The sequence below is a fragment of the Schistocerca piceifrons genome, chromosome 1 (assembly GCF_021461385.2).
Source record: "Schistocerca piceifrons isolate TAMUIC-IGC-003096 chromosome 1, iqSchPice1.1, whole genome shotgun sequence".
NCBI classification, from domain to species: Eukaryota; Metazoa; Arthropoda; class Insecta; order Orthoptera; family Acrididae; genus Schistocerca; species Schistocerca piceifrons.
The window spans coordinates 276152059-276171185 of NC_060138.1; the positions used below are offsets into that span (position 1 = coordinate 276152059).

General features: G+C 43.9%; 1 long non-coding RNA gene across 1 annotated transcript in view; it reads left to right on the forward strand.

Moving 5' to 3' along the window:
- Positions 1-18687, forward strand: part of LOC124715316 — a 539482-nt gene extending 520795 nt beyond the window's left edge. Inside the window, exon 3 of the long non-coding RNA XR_007005650.1 lies at positions 18546-18687. This is a non-coding gene — a long non-coding RNA (uncharacterized LOC124715316). The remainder of the gene's footprint in view (positions 1-18545) is intronic.
- The last annotated feature ends 440 nt before the right edge of the window (positions 18688-19127 follow it).

Here is a 19127-nt window from a genome sequence, read left to right on the forward strand (position 1 = left end):
GTTGTGAGAAACGTGTTCGCCACCAGGGTGACTATGTAGAGAAAAAAATCATTGACGTGAAAAATAATGTCAATACAGATTGTTTTATTTAATAAGCATTAAGTTTTTTGACATGAAAAATTTAAAGTCATTATCTTTCGGCATGCGCGCATATCTTTGAGTGAATGGTGTATTGTTAACATGCGTGTGCAAAGTTACTAAACTTTTTAACATGCATTTGACAAGTATTACTGATGATAGGAGGTTATTTGCTATTTGGGGAGCAAAATAACTGATGATGGTCGAAGTAGAGAAGATATAAAATGCACAGGATAGGGTAGCATGGAGAGCTGCATGAAACCAGTCTCAGGACTGAAGACCACAACAACAACAATGAGGTTATCAGGTTTAATAGACATTGCCATCGAATATCTCAGACCAGTCAATAGAAACATCAGTAGTATGGGTATGTCCATAACTACATAAGGAAGAGTAATTTTCACAATGAAAACTTTCAAATAAAAAATTTGTGATAAAATACAAATGGTGTTGCAATTCTTCTTAGTTGAGTAACATAGTTAGTTATTTGTGTAATCAGTTGTTTATCGCTGGTTCGCGATTGGCCCAAATATGCTGAAGCTGAGCCTCCGTACAATACAGGGTGATTCAAAAAGAATACCACAACTTTATGAATTTAAAACTCTGCAACGACAAAAGGCAGAGCTAAGCACTATCTGTCGGCGAATTAAGGGAGCTATAAAGTTTCATTTAGTTGTACATTTGTTCGCTTGAGGCGCTGTTGACTAGGCGTCAGCGTCAGTTGATGCTAAGATGGCGACCGCTCAACAGAAAGCTTTTTGTGTTATTGAGTACGGCAGAAGTGAATCGACGACAGTTGTTCAGCGTGCATTTCGAACGAAGTATGGTGTTAAACCTCCTGATAGGTGGTGTATTAAACGTTGGTATAAACAGTTTACAGAGAATGGGTGTTTGTGCAAAGGGAAAAGTTCTGGACGGCCGAGAAGAAGCCCTGATCTTACCCCCTGCGATTTTTTCTTATGGGGGTATGTTAAGGATATGGTGTTTCGGCCACCTCTCCCAGCCACCATTGATGATTTGAAACGAGAAATAACAGCAGCTATCCAAACTGTTAAGCCTGATATGCTACAGAGAGTGTGGAACGAGTTGGAGTATCGGGTTGATATTGCTCGTGTGTCTGGAGGGGGCCATATTGAACATCTCTGAACTTGTTTTTGAGTGAAAAAAACCTTTTTAAATACTCTTTGTAATGATGTATAACAGAAGGTTATGTTATGTTTCTTTCATTAAATACACATTTTTAAAGTTGTGGTATTCTTTTTGAATCACCCTGCATAAGAAAGGAGATCAACAAAAACTATCAAACTTCGTTCAATTTCCAGTTTCGTTTTCTTGAAAATTTTGGACAACGTAATATACGAGCGTCTTCTTAACTACTGTACTTGAAATAAAATATTTTCAAGTTAACAGGTTGCAGTTCTAACGGGATTCCGATATTGCGAAAGCTATTGACACATATAGCGGGAAAGTACTTAATTCGGTGGATAATATATTACGTGTTACTGGTATATTCTGTGGTTTATAAAAGGCATTTAGCTGTGCAAATCGCAGTATCCTTTTAAATAAACTAGAATATTATGCTGTGAAAGGAAAATCTGGAAAGTGGTTCGGATCGTATCCCTTTGATAGGAAACAGAGGAGTGTCGATAACAAAGAGTTCTGTATTTGACTATTAGTCATTATCTAAAAGGGAAAAGATTACGAATGCTGTCCCACAATGTTGTGTTACAGCCCGCACACGTTTAGTTATATATCTTAAAGACTTTTAATCAATGATTACTAGCGATCCTGCTCATTTTGTTGGATAATACACATGTGGCAGTAAATACCAAATCAAGCTCACTTTCAGAAGGAACTGTTAATGACATTATCGTGGGAATTAACAACTGGTTTATATCCAATTCTTGGTCACTGAACTTTGAAATAATTCTCTGTGTTCAGCTGATAACTTGTTAGAGGTTTTCCTTCCAGCATTATATCTGAAATATGATGACAAGCAGTTAGAAGAGATGGGCAGTATTAAATCCTTAGGATTACAACTCGATAATAATTCAATTCGTAGGAGCATGCCACAGAACTGTTGAAGCGACAAAACTATTTTCTATTTACAATGTAGATGTCACCATACATAGACGATGTAAAAATGAAAATAAGCAAGCATACTTCACTTACTTCCATTGCATAATATCATACACAATCTTTTTGTTTGGGTAACATATCAGTTTAAGCGAATATTCTACTTATTTAGAAATGCGTACTGTTATTAGTGGTGTGAACTCAAGAATGTCCTGGACAGGCCTACTCAACGAAGTAGGTATAATAACTACTGTTTCATAATAAATTTATTCCTCAATGAAATTTTATAATAAATAATATATAACTTTATTTAGTTCTATAGCTCAGTTTATAGAATTCATACTAGAAATAAGAATGATCTTATCAAAGATTGAAAGTCACATTGTAACTAACCTATTACTACCGGTTATTACGTTATTATTCGGAATGTAAATACTTATTGCTTGGGAAGTTAACGTGAGAAGATTAGGGTCGCCACCGCCTCTAACCATACAACTAATCGAAGATTTGGTCGAGTCGGAAAATAAATTAATTTGATCACAGACCAAAAACTCACAAAAATGCATACGTTGTGATGTCGCTCATAGCGGATACAATGTAATCAATAGTATTGCCCGCGCACTGTTCACGACAATCAAACATTTAAAATAAAATAGAAAATGCACGAACACTGCATAAGATCAGCTCCCAGAACACACCTGAAAATAAGACTTAATCTAAAGCACTTGTTTTAAAATAAAAAAGGAAACTAATCACTGGACCTGTGCGTAAGGAAACGCGTTGGATGTGCTAACGGGAAAGCTATGAGGTAAGTGGCTTAGGTGCAAAAACGTAACCTCGGAACACAAGAGAAAATTGTGGATAAAATCATTTATTCCTAAGACATTAAAGAAAAGCATCGGTACATTCACCGTTATAATCTACTCCTAAAATCATTGGTGTGAATCATGCATACCACTGCTGTTGCCTGATCGCAATAACTCGTAAAGCGGCACACTTTTCGCAGTACACCCGCGTGCCCAGGTGGTTTGTGGAGATGCACTTCGTAGGTATCGTGTCCAAGTTGCAACAATATCACATCACACAATCATGAGCGGTTAAAGTTCTTTAAAACAAGCATGAGACCGAACAGTTAGTGACGACGGTAGCCCAACAAAACTTTAATGTTCAACCACGTGGTCGGCTCCCCACGGACGAAAGATACATTAAGCAAGGAAAATATACGGGAAGGCAAAGCTATTAATATTTAGAAAAATGAAAGCTTATATAGGCACAGCTGAAGGCAAACAGACATTCATACAGAAGCAAGTGCTCACTTCTTATCGACACCTTTGTGTGGCGCTCTTCCGGTGGATCCAAGTCTGCTATAGAAATTTACTAAGTGAAACATCTGCCAAAGTTTTGCATTCCTTGCTGCGACAAGGCAAAGCAATCTTTCAGAGTTGAAAAGCGAGACCAAAAGCTAACAGCTCTCCCCTCGCCAAGTAACAACGCGCTACGCGGTCAGTCTAACTCACCCTTCTTCGACTGAAGCACAGCTGTGGACGCTTCCCGTACCGGCGGCAGACTGCCCTCCCGCTTCTTCTCCAGCCTCTTCCACGCTCCACGTGGCCCGGAAAACCCAAAGATGCCATTTCCGCCACCAACCTAACGCAGGTGGATTTCTCACAAGTAGCGAAAACCTCTTTGCCTACTTGACCACTACGCGAGTTGGCTATTCTGTATAACTGCTGCTGAATCTGTACGACTATCGCAGACTTTCTGCAGCAGACTACGCCACCGTCTAGCAACGTGACACACAACCACATTCATTCAATCACGCCACTATGAGAGAAAAGAGAAACAAGGAAAAGAAAGAGAAATGGTAATGAAAATGGGTTACCGGACTAATGAAAGGTGGCTACAGGACCCTTTCAACATGTTTTGGTCCAGGCAGGTGTCCATTATCCAGGAACACAAATTTTCAAATTTTGCCTGGACCTATGAAAAGTTTAGCTGCTACTAGGAATCTACCCCATTCATGAATTTTGTAGGATTATTAATAATTGTACTATTAATAATATGAGATAATGTGTTATTTAAAATCTGACTTCTTCACATATTTAATGCGGTAATGTGACCAATCTAGATAAATGATGTAAACTGATTTTGTCTTTCATAGTGCGTGGCTAAATAACCTTAGAATTATCGGATGCACTTCAACGTGTGTTTCGCGACATACGCTCCTGGAAATTGAAATAAGAACACCGTGAATTCATTGTCCCAGGAAGGGGAAACTTTATTGACACATTCCTGGGGTCAGATACATCACATGATCACACTGACAGAACCACAGGCACATAGACACAGGCAACAGAGCATGCACAATGTCGGCACTAGTACAGTGTATATCCACCTTTCGCAGCAATGCAGGCTGCTATTCTCCCATGGAGACGATCGTAGAGATGCTGGATGTAGTCCTGTGGAACGGCTTGCCATGCCATTTCCACCTGGCGCCTCAGTTGGACCAGCGTTCGTGCTGGACGTGCAGACCGCGTGAGACGACGCTTCATCCAGTCCCAAACATTCTCAATGGGGGACAGATCCGGAGATCTTGCTGGCCAGGGTAGTTGACTTACACCTTCTAGAGCACGTTGGGTGGCACGGGATACATGCGGACGTGCATTGTCCTGTTGGAACAGCAAGTTCCCTTGCCGGTCTAGGAATGGTAGAACGATGGGTTCGATGACGGTTTGGATGTACCGTGCACTATTCAGTGTCCCCTCGACGATCGCCAGTGGTGTACGGCCAGTGTAGGAGATCGCTCCCCACACCATGATGCCGGGTGTTGGCCCTGTGTGCCTCGGTCGTATGCAGTCCTGATTGTGGCGCTCACCTGCACGGCGCCAAACATGCATACGACCATCATTGGCACCAAGGCAGAAGCGACTCTCATCGCTGAAGACGACACGTCTCCATTCGTCCCTCCATTCACGCCTGTCGCGACGCCACTGGAGGCGGGCTGCACGATGTTGGGGCGTGAGCGGAAGACGGCCTAACGGTGTGCGGGACCGTAGCCCAGCTTCATGGAGACGGTTGCGAATGGTCCTCGCCGATACCCCAGGAGCAACAGTGTCCCTAATTTGCTGGGAAGTGGCGGTGCGGTCCCCTACGGCACTGCGTAGGATCCTACGGTCTTGGCGTGCATCCGTGCGTCGCTGCGGTCCGGTCCCAGGTCGACGGGCACGTGCACCTTCCGCCGATCACTGGCGAGAACATCGATGTACTGTGGAGACCTCACGCCCCACGTGTTGAGCAATTCGGCGGTACTTCCACCCGGCCTCCCGCATGCCCACTATACGCCGTCGCTCAAAGTCCGTCAACTGCACATACGGTTCACGTCCACGCTGTCGCGGCATGCTACCAGTGTTAAAGACTGCGATGGAGCTCCGTATGCCACGGCAAACTGGCTGACACTGACGACGGCGGTGCACAAATGCTGTGGCGCTCACCTGCACGGCGCCAAACATGCATACGACCATCATTGGCACCAAGGCAGAAGCGACTCTCATCGCTGAAGACGACACGTCTCCATTCGTCCCTCCATTCACGCCTGTCGCGACGCCACTGGAGGCGGGCTGCACGATGTTGGGGCGTGAGCGGAAGACGGCCTAACGGTGTGCGGGACCGTAGCCCAGCTTCATGGAGACGGTTGCGAATGGTCCTCGCCGATACCCCAGGAGCAACAGTGTCCCTAATTTGCTGGGAAGTGGCGGTGCGGCCCCCTACGGCACTGCGTAGGATCCTACGGTCTTGGCGTGCATCCGTGCGTCGCTGCGGTCCGGTCCCAGGTCGACGGGCACGTGCACCTTCCGCCGACCACTGGCGACAACATCGATGTACTGTGGAGACCTCACGCCCCACGTGTTGAGCAATTCGGCGGTACGTCCACCCGGCCTCCCGCATGCCCACTATACGCCCTCGCTCAAAGTCCGTCAACTGCACATACGGTTCACGTCCACGCTGTCGCGGCATGCTACCAGTGTTAAAGACTGCGATGGAGCTCCGTATGCCACGGCAAACTGGCTGACACTGACGACGGCGGTGCACAAATGCTGCGCAGCTAGCGCCATTCGACGGCCAACACCGCGGTTCCTGGTGTGTCCGCTGTGCCGTGCGTGTGATCATTGCTTGTACAGCCCTCTCGCAGTGTTCGGAGCAAGTATGGTGGGTCTGACACACCGGTGTCAATGTGTTCTTTTTTCCATTTCCAGGAGTGTATCTCTTAGAAGAAAATACAGGTATGTGTAATTTTTTTGATTTATTTGAGGTGCATGTTGAAAATTTAACTTTTTAGTAGCCATGCATACTCAATGGCCTGTGAACCTTTTTATTTTGTGCGTATAATAAATGTGTTTTCCATATTCTGTTACTGAAACAAAGTTTTGCAACGCAGTTTCGATAAGGATTAACTGCTGTTTGATTATACATAAGTATATATTATGGTTAAAATGGCTCTGAGCACTATGGGTCTTAACATCTGAGTTCATCAGTCCCCTAGACTTAGACCTAAGTAATCTAAAACCTAAGTAATCTAAGGACATCACACACTTCCATGCTCGAGGCAGGATTCGAACCTGCGACGTAGCGGTCACGCGGTTCCAGACTGAAGCGCCTAGAACCGCTCGGCCGCTCAGGCCGGTAGTATATATTACGTTCTATTGTTCTATAAAGTTATTTGCATCCTCGAGCGTATATTTACTATGAATCCCTTTATCAAAACAAGACCAAATCTAGTATTCAAAACAGTTACATTTAAGAGATTTGACATAGAAGCTACCCAAGTAGCGTCAAGTAGAAAAGCCTTGCACGAGACCACACACCATTTGAGTTACCTCTTATACGCAGTCATAGGAATTTTCATTTTGTGCCTGTGCCACCTGACAGCATGAATGACCAACCATAGAGGAATTATCATTATCATTTAGTAATGAAATTTTCGTCTGAAGCTGTTACCGGCCTGGCTGGTACAACACAATTGTTTGATGTAACTCTAAACTGTACTTCGTTAGGTGACAGGAACGCTTATTTTCCGACTGTGAACTCTACAACCCCTACCTGAGGCTTCGGCCCAAGATGAAAAGGCAGGGAAGACCTGCATGGAACTGTCGACTGTAGATTTGCTGGAAAGTCTAAACACAATATAAAGTTCGCCAGTGAGAGAACCAGCGCTGTTATACTGAATAGGTTAACACAGGTTTGGTGGTATCATCTCTCTTATGAATGGACATACAAAACTGCCACAGCGTCTACAAAAATGCATCGACAGAAATGGTGATTATGTCTAAAAATAGCTAAACGTTCAAGCTGTAGACTGATGTAAACCATTGTAGAAATAAACAGGTCTATGTACTTATGACAAAATGGGAAACCTTACTTTTGGGATTACACAAGTATACTGATCACTTTCTGGTTCAGTCAACGCGGCATGGCAGATGTATACGAATGTAAGTTAGTGTGAGCCACTCACGAATTGCTTTAAATGTTACAATGAAGATATCGTTGCGCCACGCACGTGAACCACCTAATAACTGCCTTTTACTGTTGAAATGTACTTTTTAATTTCAAGTCACCTCCATACCCCGACGAGCGAATAAGGCTTCCGTTGCTGTGTCTCAGGGAATCCCAACACCCTCTCTTTTCAGTGTCGTTGCCAAAGCTCGCGCAACAAAGAAACAAACGTGATGCTAACGGCCGGCTATACGCACATACAACAATATGAAGCGCGCAAAGGAATTTAGTCATAGCATCGCATTCAAAAGCACATCGACACTGATGGACAATTCCCGTATTATTTTGAGCAGTAGTACTGCAAGTATCAGTATTAAATACCCTGGGCGCACTACCAAAATATGTTGGAACACAACACATTTTATAGACGTGAGTATATGGTGTCAAAGTGCCAGTGTGCTGTGGAAGGAAGCGAGACTTCTGAAACCAGGAATAAGAGTGGGCAGTGGACTGCAGCTTTGGAAAAGCGCCAGCGCAGCGTCATAGGTATAGCAGCGGCAGCGGCAGGTGGCCTCGGTGGAGGTTGCTGCACCCTCGACGCGTTCTCATTTCGGTCTCGAGTGCAGTAACTTCCCAGAGGACTCCTGCTATCCTGCTACAGGCGTCTGCACCGCTCCGTTCAGCCAGGCAGCAGCTGCGGGGCAGGTCAGCACGTTCCGACCCCACTCTACTCTGGAAGCGTTTGTGATACTTCACGTTGCCATGCCCCAAGAACAGTTCTAGTTCTGTATGGATCCCGAACCATCTGCTTTGTTGGTGATCACATTGCTCGCATTCAGGACGTTTTAAGCACACCGCTCACCTTAAAAAAAATGGCTCTGAGCACTATGGGACTCAACTGCTGAGGTCATTAGTCCCCTAGAACTTCGAACTAGTTAAACCTAACTAACCTAAGGACATCACAAACATCCATGCCCGAGGCAGGATTCGAACCTGCAACCGTAGCGGTCTTGCGGTTCCAGACTGCAGCGCCTTTAACCGCACGGCCACTTCGGCCGGCCCGCTCACCTTACCTAAGGGTTGTGTACCCTTTCTTCCAGCGTTGGTTCTCTTTGAATTGCAGCTTACCTACTGCGACTGATACACATTGTTTCCAGTCAACACTGTGGAGTCACTAGAGTCCGGGGCCGCAGTATGAGCGCGAGGCGAATGATCGTTTTTAATATACGACGGCCTGCTGAAAGCAATACCTCAGAATTCTTTATATGAAAACTCTTCAAGGGTTTTAAAATCTGTATTGTATTGTATGTTAACCGGGGGCCTAGAAACGACGGAGAGGCTCCGTCCCCGCTGCAGCCGCAGTGGTCCACAACCCCACGACGACTACCGCAGTCCACTTCACCCCTCAGCCGCCCTACACCGAACCACTCTTTCATGGTTATTGTGCGATTCGGCCTCCGGTGGACGCCCCCCCCCCCCCCCCCCCCCCCAGGGAACGTCCCACACCAGATGAGAGTAACCCCTATGTTTGCGTGGTAATGGTGGTGTACGCTTACGTGGAGAACTTGTTTGCGCAGCAATCGTCGGCATAGTGTAGCTGAAGCGGAATAAGGGGAACCAGCCCGCATTCGCCGAGGCAGATGGGAAACCGACTAAAAACCATCTACAGACTGGTCAGCTCACCGGACCTCGACACAAGTCCGCCGGGCGGATTCGTGCTGGAGACCAGGCGCTCCTTCCCATTCCGGAAAGCCGTGCTTTATACCGCACGACTAACTGGGGAGGCCTTTTAAAATTTAATAAACGTTATTAACATTCTACACCGTTACACTATATTTATGCATATTTATTCCTCAACCTAGTCACTACGGGGACGTACACATCTCTGCCAACTAGAGGCCAGTTTATTGATGTCGTCACTGTAGAATGTCTGCCGGCCGGGGTGGCCTAGCGGTTCTAGGCGCTTCGGTCTGGAACCACGCGACCGCTACGGTTGCAGGTTCGAACCCTGCCTCGGGCATGGATGTGTTTGATGTCCTTAGGTTAGTTAGGTTTAAGTAGTTCTAAGTTCTAGGGGACTGATGACCTCAGAAGTTAAGTCCCATAGTGCTCAGAGCCATTTGAACCATTTTTTTGTAGAATGTTTGACTTTGTTGACGGAACGACAACCACATCTTTGCTTGTAGGCTTCATCACTATCAAACTGAAGTACTTCAAGTTTTGGAAACAGATGAAAATAAGTTGGGAGCAAGTCGGGATTGTATGGAGAATGATCGATGACAGTGAATCCAAGACGTCGGATTGTTATAGACGTCGCAGCGTTCGTGTATAGTCTGGCATTGTCATGCTGAAGGAGAGGCTGTTCCATGTGTGGGTGAACTCCTCGAATTCGAAACTTGATTACAGCTCGCTCTTCCTCACGCACCAACATGTTACGTTAAAAACGGAAGTGTTACACGCTACAATTTGGAGACCTCTAGCGGCAGCCGGCTGCAGATCTGTCGACATGAATAAAAAAGATGTAGAATGTAACACTTGTTTTATTTAAAAAGGAACTTCAAGGGTTCTCACCTATGAAATTGGGAGGCCTTACTTTTCAGTACACCTTCGTATTAAAGTGGACTTAAAGCAATTAATTAACAGGAGATAGACGAAATAATATCGTATGTCATTTATGCAGAATGTTTCTTACATTGACTTTTATCTGTGTGTACTTACTCTAGGTGGTCAGAAAAAGTGTGAAAAGTCTACAAGGATGTTGGAGGGTAAGTTGTCCTGAGAAGTTCGATACATTGCGCCATTTCCGAGTTGATTAGCATTAAAGTTAGCCAGTGGCACCGTTTCACGTGCTAATTCAAGGCACTTGCCAGATAAATGGTTCAAATGGCTCTGAGCACTATGGGACTCAACATCGTAGGTCATAAGTCCCCTAGAACTTAGAACTACTTAAACCTAACTAACCTAAGGACAGCACACACATCCATGCCCGAGGCAGGATTCGAACCTGCGACCGTAGCGGTCCCGCGGTTCCGGACTGCAGCGCCAGAACCACACAGCCACCGCGGCCGGCTTGCCAGATAAAATTAGTACCAGTTTTTCTCATAGCTTAGTGATACCGGGCGCGACAGCTCAGCCTTTGGCTCTGCTTCGATCCTTACTACCATCCCATGTCCAATTTTTGTATCGCTCTCTTGTTCGGTTTGAGGAAAATAAACGAAGAACGAGTTTGGCGACACCAGCTGTGGCAGGCCGCTTGCATCTGCGGCTGCAATGACCTGCTGGCTACTTTCAATGCTAATTTATTCGGAAACGGCGCAGCGAATTGAACTTTTTTCTTGACAGTTATTTCTCAGCACAGCGCACCTTACAACACCCTTACAAGCTTTTCAGACCGATTCGGACCACCCTGCAGAAAATGAAGGTCTTCGTTGCAGTATCTGTCTGTATGTTCAAAGTAATCGAAGGAAGTACTGTAGGAATTATTATACGTTTTCACTGACAGATAGACGGATTCGTGGGCAAGATTTGTGTATATAATTTATAAAATTTCGTGAAGATTGGCTGGTCTGTGATGAATTAAAGTCCCCCGCCTCCGTGGAAACGATGCCATTCGCATCTAGTGGTAACAGGTATAGGTCTGCGCAGCTGCGGTGTCTGGCTGGTACGAACTACCGCTACTGGGAGGTCGGCACGAGCTACCACCGACATCCTGAATGACCTGCGGTGGAGGGCTTCCAAGAAAAGATTTTTTAGCATGGAGTGAGTATTCAAGGGGTGTGAAGCGCAATGCGGTAAAAGGTCACGCAGAAAACGGACTGGCGTTGCAGTTGGTTGGCCGCAGGTGGCTACGGCTTGCGCCGCGATTAGTGCTGCACTCTAGCAGAACATATGGCGCGGTACCTTGCAGCTATCACCATTCCCACGTAACCTCATACCATACGCCAGTTACAAAGGAACAGGTAATGCGGTCTCGTCCAAAAAGCGAGGTGCCAAAGCACGACAATGTGGGTATCTCGCAACGCAACCACAAGAAAAGACAGTCGCAGTCGCTGCAAATCGAATCGTCGAATCAGCGACACTGGCGTAGCCATATCCATAAACGTTTCGCTACGCTGCCGCATCGGCACTTCTGCTTACGGCCGAGCGTAGGACTACTCAGCCCAGTTCGCAGTCACCGAGTAAAGACGACAGCATTGTCTTCTAGCGGGCCAGCTGTGTGGTCAGTTAGGCAGAGCTCTACGTGAAAATTGTTGTTAAATGTACTCTGAGTGAGAGACTTGTATATTGTCTGTATCCAGTGATACGTTAATGTTCAAAGACAGTTGTAAACACTCGTGTCATTCCTGTAGAAATGGGACGTATAAAAAAAATTCTAGTTATTTATGCTGTAGTCAAGTTATCTAATATTTTATGTGTTATAGTATCCACTCGGCCTCCTCCTGGAGCACAGTCACCGTTGTAGTGACGAGTGTATTTTTGTCCAGTGTAGTACATAATATTAACGCTTTCTGAGAACTTTCCTAGGATGCGCACCTTAAATAGTTAAAGTCTATCTTACTCATTTAACGTTTTTCAGTTCTTTTTATCCCTACGAAGTGCCCGTAAACAGAATTACCACTACGCCAGACGCGTCGTCCAGATGTAGATACTTAGTCTTACCCATGCGACACTCGGGAAGGTCACGAGTGACATACAACTGGAAAATTGTAGTTCACTTTTTAAGTGAATACGAAATAAATGTTTATCCTATTTAAAAAATTGTCACAGTGACAAGATTTCTAAATGGTGCCAGCTTTGATAAACTGAAATTGTGAACATAATGCTGAATTTATGTAAGAACGTTTTGGTACTCCTGCAGATCTGATGATTTCGTACTTATTATTGGAGGATTGCGCTGTGGGCGTATTATTCATGAACATCTACAGTATCTGATAAAAAGTATGCGGACACCTCTTACTGGACATTATATGGGTTGTGTCCACTCTTCGTCTATGCGACGGCTTGAACTCTGCTTGACATCTCTCCTACAGGATTCCTTATAGATGGATTTAACAATGGCGTATTTCAGTCTTCCTGGGAGAATGGTCTGAGTTCGTGATGAATGACATATTTAAAAAAACACAGCCCTTATTGTTGATAGCTAGTAAGTTAGTTTCATGTTACATGGATAATTTTGCACGATGGATCGGAATATTGTGGAACCGGTTATTTTACATTCACATACTAAACTAATTTTTACTTGTTGTTACATTCTGAACATTTATAAGCTCCTCTTGTATGGGAACAGGTATTTAGAAGTCGACTTGAAACACCACCAAGTCCAGATGAAGTTTTATTTTTGAGAAATTATATATTTTCCCTAATTACAGAAAAAGTGAGTGAGAGGCATTATCGTTAAATAATATGAGTTTCTTTTCCAACATACTGATCTGTTTTTCTCTTGAACTGTTTGTCTCTATATTTTCTACCACATTTAAGATATGATTATTAAATATATTTGCTGTCTGATTGATCATTTATATACTCTCCATTTAAATCAATAGTAATGTTACTCAGTTCTCTGGCCTGTTGATCCGTCTTGTTTCTCTACATTCCAAACAGACTTAAATCTGTTGTCGGAGTTACTAATTTCATATATAGTATTCCCTGATTTTTCAAATGTCTCAGTAATTTTGAATAGTTTTTCTAATGTCCAACTACTGCAGGATCTTTACTTGTTCTTCACAACAGATACAGTTCCCTTTCCTTTTCGTAAGATCCTTTAATTTTTCTAGTGATTCACAGGCTCCCACATGGCTGTTTAACTTTGTGACTAGAGTTTTGTAATTTGATATTATTATTAATTCCATCCCGGGCCATCTATTCTCAAAAATATTTGGATTGGGATGGTTAATTATACCCATCGCCACCGAGAGGTATCTGTACCGTAAGAAAATACCTTATTTATTGTAATTAAATGTGTATCAGAGACAATGTGTTGTTGGATATTCAGTTATTTTTTTGCTTTGAGCTTCACAAAAAAATAAAATAAAAAATTATCAATTGGAGTCCTACTGTATTTCTCCAGACACGTTGAAAATTTAGTTACTGAGATCAAATTGTACTATTCAAATATGTTTTTCAGTTCGTGTTTCCTATGAGAATCCGTTAGAAAATCTACAATGGAATCACTACAGGCTATTAACTGCTTGCTACTGTGTGACTGTGTTAATATTTGTAACAACTCCGCCTTTTCTCACGTTACTTCTACACGAGTAAGATGCTAGAGTTCAACCTTTTACATTTAACTAGTCTAACCCTGTGGTTATGTGGTGCTCAAAAGGCACACGATGTCTTTATTTTCAGAGCTCTTAAAATGTTCAAAACAGACAAGAACTTTAGTATTGAATTGCCTTATAATCAGAATAATCAGACAAAATAAAAGAACTTTACTTGTATGTACACTCTTAAGCATTTTGTTGTTCCTTCTGATGTTTTAACTTCTTTCACGACGATTCAAGAATCTAACCAAAAAAAGGTACTCCTCTGACACCAGTAACCTCAAGGTTCATGCTTTTTGTGACGGTGGCATCCCGTACATTTTCTGCAAGAAGCTCAGCAAACCTACGTAGTAGTGCTGAAAAGTAATTCTTCCGAAATTTTTACACTGTTCTCAATATCGATTGAGGCATTACATGTCATACATAATACTCTGTCGACTTTTCCGCTTCAGTGACGCAACTTGAAACCATCTGCTGCTAGAGGGCTCCGAATTGTAGCGTGTAACGTGGCGAAGTGTAACCTAACTATGTCGGAGCGTGAAAACAGCATGCTACATCTCATTACTTTCGCCGTTCTTCTGTTCACTCTCAGTCCATACCCTGTACGACTGTTGATTCCACTCAACAAGTGCTGTAATTCTTTTTCACTTACATAGAGGATAGCAATCATCAGCGAATCTTATTATTAATATTCTTTCATCTTGAAATTCAATCCCACTCTTGAACCTTTTATTTAAGTCATTGCTTTTTCAATGTACGCATCGAACAGTAGGGCCGAGAGACCTCCGAATCTTACACTATCTTATTTAAAACGTAGCGAAAAGAGACTATTCCTATTAAATATCATCTGTCCAATATTCATTTTTCTCTTCAAATTTTCGCTTTCTCTACTTTTAGCCCACTTTTTTTTTTTTTTTGGTCATCAGTCTACTAACTGGTTTGATGCGGCCCGCCACGAATTCCTTTCCTGTGCTAACCTCTTCATCTCAGAGTAGCACTTGCAACCTACGTCCTCAATTATTTGCTTGACGTATTCCAATCTCTGTCTTCCTCTACAGTTTTTGCCCTCTGCGGCTCCCTCTAGTACCATGGAAGTCATTCTCTCATGTCTTAGCAGATGTCCTATCATCCTGTCCCTTCTTATCAGTGTTTTCCACATATTCCTTTCCTCTCCGATTCTGCGTAGAACCTCCTCATTCCTTACCTTATCAGTCCACCTAATTTTCAACATTCGTCTATAGCACCACATCTCAAATGCTTCGATTCTCTTCTGTTCCGGTTTTCCCACAGTCCATGTTTCACTACCATACAATGCTGTACTCCAGACGTACATCCTCAGAAATTTCTTCCTCAAATTAAGGCCGGTATTTGATATTAGTAGACTTCTCTTGGCCAGAAATGCCTTTTTTGCCATAGCGAGTCTGCTTTTGATGTCCTCCTTGCTCCGTCCATTATTAGCCGTAACGTCAGAATTGCCTCTCTCGTCCCTTTACTTTTCCTAAAGCCAAACTGATCGTCACCTAGCGCATTCTCAATTTTCTTTTCCATTCTTCTGTATATTATTCTTGTAAGCAGCTTCGATGCATGAGCTGTTAAGCTGATTGTGCGACAATTCTCGCACTTGTCAGCTCTTGCCGTCTTCGGAATTGTGTGGATGATGCTTTTCCGAAAGTCAGATGGTATATCGCCAGACTCATATATTCTACACACCAACGTGAACAGTCGTTTTGTTGCCACTTCCCCCAATGATTTTAGAAATTCTGATGGAATGTTTTCTGTCCCTTCTGCCTTATTTGATCGTAAGTCCTCCAAAGCTCTTTTAAATTCCGATTCTAATACTGGATCCCCTATCTCTTCTAAATCGACTCCTGTTTCTTCTTCTATCACATCAGACAAATCTTCACCCTCATAGAGGCTTTCAATGTATTCTTTCCACCTGTTTGCTCTCTCCTCTGCATTTAACAGTGGAATTCCCGTTGCACTCTTAATGTTACCACCGTTGCTTTTAATGTCACCAAAGGTTGTTTTGACTTTCCTGTATGCTGAGTCTGTCCTTCCGACAATCATATCTATTTCGATGTCTTCACATTTTTCCTGCAGCCATTTCGTCTTAGCTTCCCTGCACTTCCTATTTATTTAATTCCTCAGCGACTTGTATTTCTGTACTCCTGATTTTCCCGGAACATGTTTGTACTTCCTCCTTTCATCAATCAACTGAAGTATTTCTTCTGTTACCCGTGGTTTCTTCGCAGCTACCTTCTTTGTACCCATGTTTTCCTTTCCAACTTCTGTGATGGCCCTTTTTAGAGATGTCCATTCCTCTTCAACTGTACTGCCTACTGCGCTATTCCTTATTGCTGTATCTATAGCGTTAGAGAACTTCAAACGTATCTCGTCATTCCTTAGTACTTCCGTATCCCACTTCTTTGGGTATTGATTCTTCCTGACTAATGTCTTGAACTTCAGCCTACTCTTCATCACTACTATATTGTGATCTGAGTCTATATCTGCTCCTGGGTACGCCTTACAATCCAGTATCTGATTTCGGAATCTCTGTCTGACCATGATGTAATCTAATTGAAATCTTCCCGTATCTCCCGACCTTTTCCAAGTATACCTCCTCCTCTTGTGATTCTTGAACAGGGTATTCGCTATTACTTGCTGAAACTTGTTACAGAACTCAATTAGTCTTTCTCTCTTTCATTCCACGTCCCAAGCCCATATTCTCCTGTAACCTTTTCTTCTACTCCTTCCCCTACAACTGCATTCCAGTCGCCCATGACTATTAGATTTTCGTCCTCCTTTACATACTGCATTACCCTTTCAATATCCTCATACACTTTCTCTATCTGTTCATCTTCAGCTTGCGACGTCGGCATGTATACCTGAACTATCGTTGTCGGTGTTGGTCTGCTGTCGATTCTGATTAGAACAACCCGGTCACTGAACTGTTCACAGTAACACACCACTATATTACCATATCGTTTCTTTACTAACACTGTTACGGCTATCTAACATATTACGAATACATATTCACTTCTTTTGACCCGCCAGGCTAGCCGAGCTCGCTAACGCGCTGCTTCCTGGACTCGGGTTGGCGCGCCTGCCCCGGATCGAATCCGCCCGGCGGATTATCGACGAGGGCCGGTATGCCGGCCAGCCTGGATGTGGATTTTTGGCGGTTTTCCACATCCCGCTAGGTGAATACCGGGCTGGTCCGCACGTTCCGCCTCAGTTACACGCGTCGCCGACATTTGAAACACGTCCGCAGTATTTCACGTTTTACACTAGACGCAGACAGTTGGGGTACACTGATTCCGTCCTGGGGTGCACGGTGTGGCTGCAGGAAGGGCATCTGGCCATCCCTAACACTAACACTGCCAAATCTGTTGTAAACACGCCTCCCCTGCGATCGCTGAGGGACTATGGCGTAAGCGAAAGGAGAAGAATTAGTTAATCTTTTTTCTTACTACTGCTATTATTATTGTTATTATTAACAATATTACTGTACTGAGACACAGCTTTGTCAATCTAAACATTTAAGAACGTCCAAAAATGGTAATTCCTCGCGTCCTCTGTCACTTGGCTTGACAATACGTGTGACCTGGCAGCCTTTTCCTAATTTGTCATGTACCATATTCGCGCATCTTTCTCGTTGGCTTAAACACTGTGTCAATACAATACGGCTTGCTTAGTGTATTTGAGTCTGTCATGGCTTTCTGTGTCGTTAAAACCTGTGATGAAGTCTCCAGTAATAGAAGAGAAATATTAGGCATTGAATTATACTTTGGACTAAGGCCTTATGCCCATAAATCAAGTATCAGTAGTATCGCAAATTCCGGTCGTGAAAGCCTATATTGTATATTTGAACTTATATTGTATATTGAACTTCTTTTGTATATTGTATATATGAACTTTAGTATGTACACATATGGTGTCTCTTCTTTCAGACACGTCTGAAATAGCAGACACCATATGGTAATCTTGCAGCCATTATGTGAAATGAATCAAACGAAACAAAGACATTAGCTGCCAACGGGCATTGAAACAAGTCAATGGTGAAAGTTGAAAATTTATGCTGAAACAGAACTCGAACCTGGATTTACCGATTCTCATGAGCAATTGCCCTGACAGATTCAAATTTTCATCTTATCCACGCTCTAATCATGTAGTGCCCCTGTCAATAACCTTTAATACTCGCAGCATATCACTGATTCCCATATGAGGTCGAGAATATGTGTGCGTCTGCACAGAATGGATCATCTTCCGAAAGAAAAGACATCATAGATATATAAAAAAGGCGATCCTTTCTGTGAAGATGCATACAGAGGCTCGATCTCACATGGGAACCAGCAACATGCTGTGAGTATTGAGGATAATGGGCACAAACACTACGTCAGTAGTGTGTGGGTAAGTTGAGAATTTGAGTCAGTCACGGATTGTGTCCGGACAGCCGAAGCGGAAGGAAACCGCTCATTGGAGGCGGTAGATCCCGTTTCGAGTCTCAGTCCGGTGCACACTTTCAACTTTGCCCACTGGCTTGTTTCAGTGCAGCTAATGCCTTTGTTTGGTTTGCTTCACCCCAGTTTTGTTGCACTGCCTGCTGTCGGCGACCCCTGACCCGGCTGCTCCTTGTTGCAGTGCTCGTGCGCGGGTGACTGGCGCGATGGGGCGGTCGCAGAGCCCCATGGAGCTCGGCTAGAGGCGCCCCCACGGCTCCGGCACCCCCGCTGCGGCATCGGCATGGAACCGCCCGACCGCGACCGCGACCGCGGACACCGCCCTCTAGCCTTCGACAAGGTCAGTCTCACCGCCCTCTCACGCTCACCTGCTGCAGATGCGCTGGCTCAGTCAGTATAAATATGTTTCTAATGACCCCGTATCGTATAAAAAAAGCAAATACGTAGTAAATTTGTCATGTTGTTGATGCCAACGGCTTGCCTCGTTAAATAAGCCTCTTTCCATCAGATCGTCAAATTGTGGCCTTGCAAGTAGTGTGACGGTCGTTTCAAGGAACTTCTACGCAAGTTGAACGTACTGAGTCAGCTGCGGAATGATGCCGGTGTCACTGGTCACGTGAACATTCTCACACACACACGAGAGGTTCTGAATGCCCATATAGTACAGACTCCGACCGTGATCATTGTCTTGTATGTTAACACCTTGATGATCAGCTACTTTGAAGAATTTTGGCCTAGAAAACCACCCACTTATGCCACATAT